Raw genomic sequence first — 9,615 nt, forward strand, 5'->3', positions numbered from 1 at the left:
CTCCCAGGGCTGGATGATGGCTATGTTTGAATTCTTTGGTTCTTCTGTGTATCTTTGCCCAGGAACAGGCTACAGATGATGAAAATCTGTGGTTTCGGGGTGGTTGATTTAGGGAAAGTGACAATATTTGCTGAGTAGAGTTGAGGCTAATAGGGAAAACGCTTCTTTCTTATTGGTATTTCTCAATGGCAAACTCAGTGACCTTAAAGGACCATACCAACTCCACTTGAGAACACTTTATCAGACACTTGAGACCTTGTGTGGGGACTTATGCATTCTTTAGTTTATGTAACTGTCCCCACCCCCAGGCTTATTTTCTGTCCCTGTTCTTCCCCTGCTCACCCCCCTGAATACTGATGCTTTTTCTCCATTTAAGAAACAATGTATGTACATGAGATACAATTTGGAAAATATCTAAAGATAGATATAAACGAGAAAAACAGTGAAAGTTTTTGGAGCATTTATTCTGATTTTTATCCCTTCATGACTATTTTTTTATTATTAGGTTTTAAATATTTAAATTATATAATTGTATACAATTACTGTATAATACATTTTCTACTCCTTTTGTAGGCCATGTTATAAGCACTTTAACAGGCTATTATGAACTCTTTGTAAACATAAATTTTTTGTGATTGCATTAATAGACACATTGTTATTCCTCCACTTCTGGTAACATTTGTCTCAGATCAGTTATAAACAGTCTTTCTTTAACTTTTGACCATGAACCAACATTTAAAAGAAAAACACCTTATCAACAATGCTGGAATGAATATATGAGTATAAAGCTTCCCTCATGCTCACATATTTTTAAACTGGTTTATCAGAAACAGTTTTTACTGGGTTAAAGTGTGGGAAAATTGTTAGGTGTCTTTAATACATAATGTCAAATTACAATACAAACTTCAGACACTTTTTTTAAATTGAAAAGTCCATATTACTTTGAACAAAGAGACTATATCTAACAGAAACCTGCTCTCTAAAATACAGAACATGCTCTTTTTGAATGACCTGAAGAAGTTGTTTCTACTGATTCAAGGCAGGAGAAGGTTCAAAAGCCCTGGACCAGGGAGCTGCAGGGAGGTGGGAAGAAATGAATGAAGAAGCTGAAAAAAATGGCTTCATAAGACAGAATTTTGATTGGTTCTTGAGGTCGTTCCTCTTTTACATGCTGGACCCATCCAAATAAAATGAATTTCTACAATAAAGCAGGGTATAAAGGACTAAAGACTTTCAAAGCACATTATTTTTCCTACTCAAGGTCAGAAGTAGGGGCACCAGTTAAGAGATACTGACAAAATTTAATAATCTCTAAGTACTTATTTTACTAATGTCATCGCCTAGAATACTAGTGTTGTAATCTACACAACAATGAATAAGAAAAAAAAGTACCAGGATTTGAAAGAAAATTGGAGGCAGGATTTTTAGAGCTAATTGGATGTGAGGCATGAGGAAAAGGGCATCAAAGATGATGTGCAGGTTTCTAGCGTAGACATCTCGGTGGATAGTGATGATATTCAGTACAAAGGAGCAGTTCTGGGGTAAAGTAAGACAACTTTGGTATTTGACATATTGAGTTTGAGACACCTATGGCATATCCAATCGGTGATGAAAGAAGGGAATCAAATTCCCTTTCTTGTGTGTGTGGGAAGAGTTACTTCTTGCTTTGAGTGGAGGTGAAGCAGAAGCTCCAATGACACTTTGTGTAACAATGTTAAACATTTTCAAAGCAGAGGCAGCTTCGTACATTACTATTTAATCACTTCTACTGGATACCATTCAGAGTTCATCAGCATTTATGGGGACACTGCAGTTCCTAAGCAAAGCACTTAGAGAAGGCCATAGGAGACTATAGCAAATGCTAAAAATAGACAGGAGACCAACAAATTTGTTTGAGAAAAAAATCAGTTTTTATTAAAACAAGAAAATGAGTGTTTTGGTTGTTTTGAAATTAATTACAAAATACCAGAGTCTATGTTAATTTTAACTTCTTTCTTTTTTATTTCTTAAAGTAAAATAAACAATTTGGCCATGACTTTAATACTAGATTATATTTTCAAAAAAGAAAAATGTAGACATTTGGCTCACATGATATGTTAATGTAAAGGTAAAATTATTTCCTTGTCATTCATTTAAGATTTCACTTTTGCCTGTACAAATTTTAATGAAGATATGTAAGAGGAAATCATTAACCTCTACAGTACTGGTCTTAAAAACTTAAAATGTTGTTGAATATTGAAGTCTCACTTTTTTTGTGTGTGTGTATTTTTCCAAAGTTGGAAGCTGGAGGCAGTCAGACTCCCGCATGCACCCAACGTGTATCTATCCGGCATGCCCACTAGGGGGCGATGTTTTGCCCATTTGGGGCATTGCTCCAATGCAACTGGAGCCATTCTAGTGCCTGAGGCAGAGGCCATGGAGCCATCCTCAGCATCTGGGCCAACTTTGCTCCAATGGAGCCTTGGTTGTGGGAGAGGAAGAGAGAGACAGAGAGGAAGGAGAGGGGGAGGGGTGGAGAAGCAGATCGGCGCTTCTCCTGTGTGCTCTGACCCGGAATCCAACCCAGGACTTCCACACGCCGGGCCGACGCTCTACCGCTGAGCCAACTAGCCAGGGTCTGAAGTCCCCACTTTTAAACCAATCATTTCCTTAGAATATATGATCTTGACCAATTTAAAGACATGTTTTGAAGGAATGGTGGCTTTCTTAAGGAAGGCATCTGACCACTGGGGGAGTGAGGCTTGAAGATGGTGGATACAGAGGAAGAACAATGGCATCTAATTTGAAAAATTCATAGTTTTAGACCAACTGTTCCTTACTTTCAAAATGATTCAATCTTAGATCTGAAAAAAGGCATTGTGGATGACCCTTATTTTATATTGTTTTACAATTGAAGATCTGAGAGTTGAGATGACTGGTCTAAGCTAACTTAGTTAATTAATAGCTTGTCTTGCATTAAAATTTATGCCCCTTTGCTGCCAGTCTAATTTTATTTCTATAACATTGTAGTTGGGTAAAAATCTGTCTTAGAGCTTTTAAATTTGTCTTGAAAATTAGAAATTGACCTGCACCAATAGAGCTTCTGCTTAATCAAATCCATAATATTGTAGAAATGCTTTTAGACCCAGTTTTTCTGCCATCTCCACAAATTTGCACCATGATCCTTACCCATTAGGCCCTTTGCTATCTTATGCAGTGACTAAGGACTTTAGATTAGATGATATTTAAGGTCCTTTCTAGTTCTTTGATTCTAATTTCCCTTCCTAAAGACCCTGGAAATTTAGAAGAAATATATCCTTTTCACAGTAGTAACAGAACTGTCTTCCCATAAATTTGGTTTTCCATATATGTGAAGTATGCAGAGGGTGGAAATAAGATTTAACTATTTTAAAAGATGCAATTATCACGGTTATGGCTAGAGCTCTATCTGTGTAGTACTGTCCCTGTGGATCCAATAGGAGAGGTGGGGAAAGGAGAAAGTAGAGGAAAACTATTACATTATTCTCCTTTCCTGTGCTACAGAGTTTAAAAAAATTATCCTTGGCCTTTCAAAATTTATACAGAAGGAAAAACAAAAAAAAATTTAAAATATAGTTATAAATAGCACTTTGCTTCTGATTTCATTGTTTCTTCAAACTCTGCATATTTTATTCTGGGGACTTTATTTAAACACATGTAATTACCTAGGCTAAGGGGTTTTTCATACTTTCAAGGCTCTTGCATTATTGCACCTGCACGACGGCTTTATAATTCAGTAGTAATTGAACAGCAATTATTTTTCATGATGCATGTACATTTTTCTATCAGATTGTTGGCAGATATTCTTTATGATGATGTCGTTTTGACTAATGAGGAAATTAGAGTGAGTTATCTCAGAGTGAGATGTCTTTTTCTGACTCATTTCTTAGCTCTTGACTTGGATTTTAGGAAAGTTTTTGTATTGCAAAACAGCATAACTGAACGGGAACAGTGTCATCCCTGAATTCATGGCAGTTAGGGGAAGTGGTAAACTATTTTATAGGCTGGGTAAGACCTTGTCTATCTTTTCCTTATGAGGGACTCTGATATTAAAGTTACATATGCATCTATGTATATATTTAGATTGTAAAATTCCAAGAGAACAAAGACCAGACTTTTTAAGCTTTTCATAGTAATCTGCCCAATACAAGACCTCAAACGACTGACTAGCTCAATCAAAGCTTTGACATAGGACAAGAGAACAGAGGGCTGGCATGATTTTCCAATGAATTTGAGCACCAAATCAACTCAATCTAGACCATTTAGGATCAATACAAATTCAATGTTTATTGAGCACATTTCTGTATGTCAGGCGCTCTGCTTGATGCTGGGGGTTCCATTGTGAATAAGATTTGATTTTTAACTTTCAGTTTTCTCCAGAAAAGCTATGACGTGCTGTAGATATGCCATATATGTACATATAACTATAATAAGATTACTTCTTTCATTCAAAAACTACTTATTTGTTGTGTGCTAGAAAATTATAATAAGTAGAAAGGTCCCAGAGAAAAAGACATCGATTTGAATTTCAAGGAATTCATAGTCTGACTGACAGAGAAACCAAAATAAAAATACAATTAGAAAATAGTGACAATCGTTCTCCTAGATGTACACATAGGGCACTGTGGGAGGGCAGATGAAGTGTACTTTAATGAGTTTGTACAGGAAAGACCTTCTGGAGGAGGTAATGCCTGAGAGAAATCTTGATGAGGAGCAAAGGCTTTTCTAGGCCAAGAAGGAAGAGCAGAGCATCCTGGGAAGTGGGAGAAGTGGACCGCAGGCAATAACGTGTGAAACTGAAAAGAGAGCTCAAGAGCTGCAGAGATTTTGCTAGTACCAGAGCACAGTGGAAAGAGAAGGAGTGGCGAGAGCAGAGTTCGATGGGGCAAAATAGTGGAGTGTCTTGTGTTATGACAAAGAATTCACAATTTATTCTGAACTCAGTAGCAAGTCATCAAAAGTGTTCCACTGTGAACTGATGGAGTCAGAACTATATTTGAAGAGCAATGGAAAACATTTTATAAAGAAGCAATAGAAATAATGAACAGGAAGACGTAAAAATAAAAACTGGCTAGTATAGAAGCAATCTGGTGAGTGTGTATTTACAGGTGCTTAAATGGGGTAGAAAATAAGATGCAGATTAGTGAGTCATTAAAGAGAAAAAATTCACAAAAGTTTCTGACTAATTTAAATGCCTGTGATGGGGTAGGAGGAATCAATCATGATGCCCGGGTTTCCAGCTGGAGGAATTACACAGTGCTGTTCCATGAGACACACGTCAGTGGAGGGAGTTTTTAGTGAGAGATTAAAGGGGTGAGGAAGATAATGAACTAAGTTTTGATATATTGCTTTTGAGAAGCCTTTGGGACATGTAGAAAGAGATGTCCGGAATATTCATATCTGAGGTGAAGGAGACAAACCTGGACCTGAGCTATAGGCTGAGTCATTTGCTTACTGATGCTAGATGAAACTGCAAGGTGGCTGAAGCCATGCAGGGAGTGTGGGGAGAGTAAGACCAAGGCTAAACAAGGCGTCTGGGAGGATTTCAGCATTTAAGACAGAGGAAGGATTGCTTATGTGGGAATGTGGAAAGAAATGGGAATGGTGGTGGGGTTAGGGGTGGAATTTTCCGGGAGATTTTGGAAGAACTGAATAGTCATATGTCAAGTTGGGTAAGAAATTAAATGTACCTCTGTGATTTAATAATAAACAAGATATTGATATCTGTTGATGAGGGACCAATTTCATTGGTACGTTGAGTACTACACTGAAGATGTTTTCAAAGTGCTCAGAGCATGCTACTTGATGCCTCCATGAGAGAAAGGGATTAATTCCCTTGAGTTGAGGGGACATTCAGATGATACTTGAGCTGGGCCTGAAGAAAGTGGGACTTTGCTTGCGCAAAAATAAAAAAGTGAATTCCATTCAAGCAAAAAGTATGAAGGAAACCTTGTAGCCTAATAAACATGGACTATTTGGGTCCCTGTGTGACTGGGAATAACTTGATCCTCCCTCTTCTCCAGGACTCCCAGTTTGCCACATGTCTTCCCCTCTCCCACTCCCTCTGCTGATTGAATTGAAGCAAAAGCCAATGGTAAGAAAGTTCCAGAAACAGAATTTCCAGAGGCATCTGGGAGAAATCAGCTTTCAATGACATAGAGCAAAGCAGGTGGAAGGTTGGAAATGGATCTGACAGAAAGTGATACTGGAAATGGACAGAGAAAGATAAACTCAGTAAGCCGTGGTTGAGTAGCTCAGTTGGTTAGAGCATTGTCCTGATATGCCAAGGTTGTTCATTTGATCCTCAATCAGGACTCATGCAAGAATGAACCAATGAATGCATGAATAAGTGGAACAACAAATTGATGTCTCTCTCTTTTCTTCCCTCCCTTTCTCTCTCTTAAAAAAAAAAAAGATAAACTCAATAGACATGTCATAGGTACTGATGCCTAAATATACTAATTGATTGGAATGGGGCAGGGATAGTGGCCATAGGGAGATGTAAAAAAATGACTTCATGTCCCCTCCCCCAGGTCCTCACATATATTTGGGTGAATAGTTTAACTAAATGGAGAATCCAGTAGAAAAAGCAGATTGAGGTCAGATATTTAGTTTGAATTTAGGCATATGGTTGAACTTAGCAGAAAACATTCTAATATTAATAGAAGCATGGGTCTGGGGTGCAAGAATATGAACCATAATGACATTGATTTGGGAATAAGCAGTGTATAATCACTAGAGCCAAAGTATAGATGAGGTCATCCAAGGAAAGTGTGGATGTTAAGGACAAAAAGATCGCCAAGGACACAAATCTGTGGGGGACTCGGCAGTTCTGGATTGGATGTTGTAATATCTGTTTTCATCAATCACCTTCTAGATTCTGAAGTTGTCACTAAAAGATATCCATGGCAATTATCTAAGTAAAGTGGAATATCAAAGTTACTCTAATATTGCTAAGTATATTGTTACTCCTTTTAAAAGAACTACTACTGAGAAAAAGTAAAGATTGGATTGCTTAATTCTTTGTTTGTATTTTTATTTTTTCTTGTTGTTTAGTTGAATTTATTAGGGTGACACTGGTTAATTTAACTATACATGTTCCAGGTGCCCAATTCTACAACACATCTCTGTACACCATACTGTCTGTTTAAGCCCCAAGTCCAGTCTTCCTCCATCCCCGTTTACCCCCTGTATTCTCCTCTACATCTCCTTTGCAATCTGTGTCCTTGAGTTTTTTCTCTTTTTCGACCTTTTCTTTGCATTTTTATACTTAAACATCTTTTCCCATTGATTTTAAGAGAGAGAGAGAGGCAGGGACACAGAAAAGAGGGGATAGAGGGGTTGGGGAAAGGAGAGAGAGAAACATCAACTCATGTTCCACTTAATTGTTCCATTTAGCTATGTGCTCATTGATTGCTTCTGATACATGCCCTGACCGGTAATGGAACCTGTGACCTCCATGCCGGGAGGATGCTTTATCCACTGAGCAACCTGACCATGGCCAAATATTTATTCTTTTTAATAAAATAATCACACTGATGTTTTGGGTTGACTCACTTCACTTCATCCTCCAATTTCCAAATATTCTTTTCTTTTGTTGGCTTGTGTGCTTATAATCATACCCAGTTAATCTGCTTTTAAAAAAATCTACTTTGGGTTTTCCTTTGGCCACCTCTGCTGAGAGAAATCAATGACGATCTCCTGAATCTTTCTGTGCTGGGATGACAGTCTTCATTTAACACGCAGAGAGCACAGAGCATTTGGTTCTTGCATTCCCTTACATTTGCAATTCATTTTCTGTGTCAATTCATGTGCTTGATATTATAAAAATCATTTTAAACCTAGTTTAATGTTTCTTTTTTAACGTTTGGCTTATTCATAATTTTATGAGCTATAAATTTTATTGCTTTGTGAATTGCCTTTCCTATCAGCAGATAACTCTGAGGAAGTCCTTGGAGGAGTTGCTTAGGATGTGGTGAAAAAGAAAAGAAAGGGGCTTCTGTTGTGATTTGGAACCTGTTAGGTCAAAATATATCCTTGAGTAGAAAATGACCTGGGAGGAAAGATTTGGAGAACTCTGTAAATGTGGTTTTATTGAAGTATTCACTTTAGCTGAACAGGTAAAAACTGTTCACAACATGCAGAATGAATGTGAAATTTAATGCAATTGCATTGTTTGCTGAAACAATGGTTCTAAGTAATTCATATAGAGTTTTTCTTAGCTAGAGTCTTTTCACTAAATTATCCAAATAAACTGTCAGCAAGAACGAAAGTGATGAGAAAATGAAAGTTTCTTTCTTTTCTTTATTTTTTGTGATGTGTTTACTTAGTCTTGGTACAGAATAAGATTGGGGTTTTTATGGGTATACCAAATATTTATTGAACGTTTTAGGATTCCCGCACCCACATTTTATTTTGAAGGCAAAAGGCAGAAATATGAACAAGAAACATTATATTGATTAGTTTCATGTTGGGTTTATTTACATTGGCAAAGTTTGAATGACTCAAAAGATATTAAAGAACAGCTATAATGGATTTTGTGTCCAAGTTCTTCTGGTTTGTTGATTCAGCACAAATATAATTTTCCATTCACTGTTTAAACCTACTGTCTTCATATTTCTAATAATGTATAATTATTCCCCCAGAGAGTTTGGAGAGGTCCAGTATGAGAGTATTAAGAAGTAGAAGATCCTGGACTTAAATGCTGCTCTTCAGACTCAAACTTTACTCTTTTAATTTTTCTGCCTTGTAGGCATAGTCTGTCTGATATATATTTTCAGTATGTCCATACACACCAAACATGTGTCCATTACAGAGCTGTTTCCTAAGCTCTTTCCTCTGTCTAGAATGCTGTTCGTCCAGATATACTACGTCCAACTTCTTAACTGCCATCAAGATGTCACTCAAATACCATCTTCTCAATTAAACCTACACTGAGCTTCCACATCTTTAAAAGTATTTACTGTGTCCCTGCTTTACACTCTAGATGACAAAATTGTCCTGGTTTCTTTGAGACTCTCCTGATTTTAACACTGCAAGTCCCATATCCCAGTAAACTTCTTAGTCTAATATCCTTAACCCTGACCATGTTCATTATCTATCATCTATCTATCTATCATCTATCTATCATCTATCTATCATCTATCTATCTATCATCTATCATCTATCTATCTACCTATCATATATCTATCATCTATCTACCTATCTATATCATCATCTATCTATCCATCCTTCCATCTATACATACATCACCTCTTCCACACATTTAATTCAATGTTTCTCTGTAGCTGAATTAAATTCTACAATAACAGGAGCTTTTGCTATTTTCTTCTCCCCACAGAAACATTTTAGGGCCTCAAAATAGTGTCCAACAAATTGTTAAATAAATAAATAAAATTATATGTCATGGCAGATTAGTAAAAATCAGAATAGAAAGGCCATGTTGATGTTTCATCTGTCCAAATAGCTACCATTATGTTTTGTTTTTTATCATTTCCCAACCTCTACTTACAGGTCAACTCTGAGTAAGTCAGAGATTCTAAATGGCAGGAAACATTAATGCCTTATATACTGGTAGCTTGAACTGAAAATTGAGAT

The sequence above is a fragment of the Saccopteryx bilineata genome, chromosome 1 (assembly GCF_036850765.1).
Source record: "Saccopteryx bilineata isolate mSacBil1 chromosome 1, mSacBil1_pri_phased_curated, whole genome shotgun sequence".
Taxonomy (NCBI): Eukaryota; Metazoa; Chordata; class Mammalia; order Chiroptera; family Emballonuridae; genus Saccopteryx; species Saccopteryx bilineata.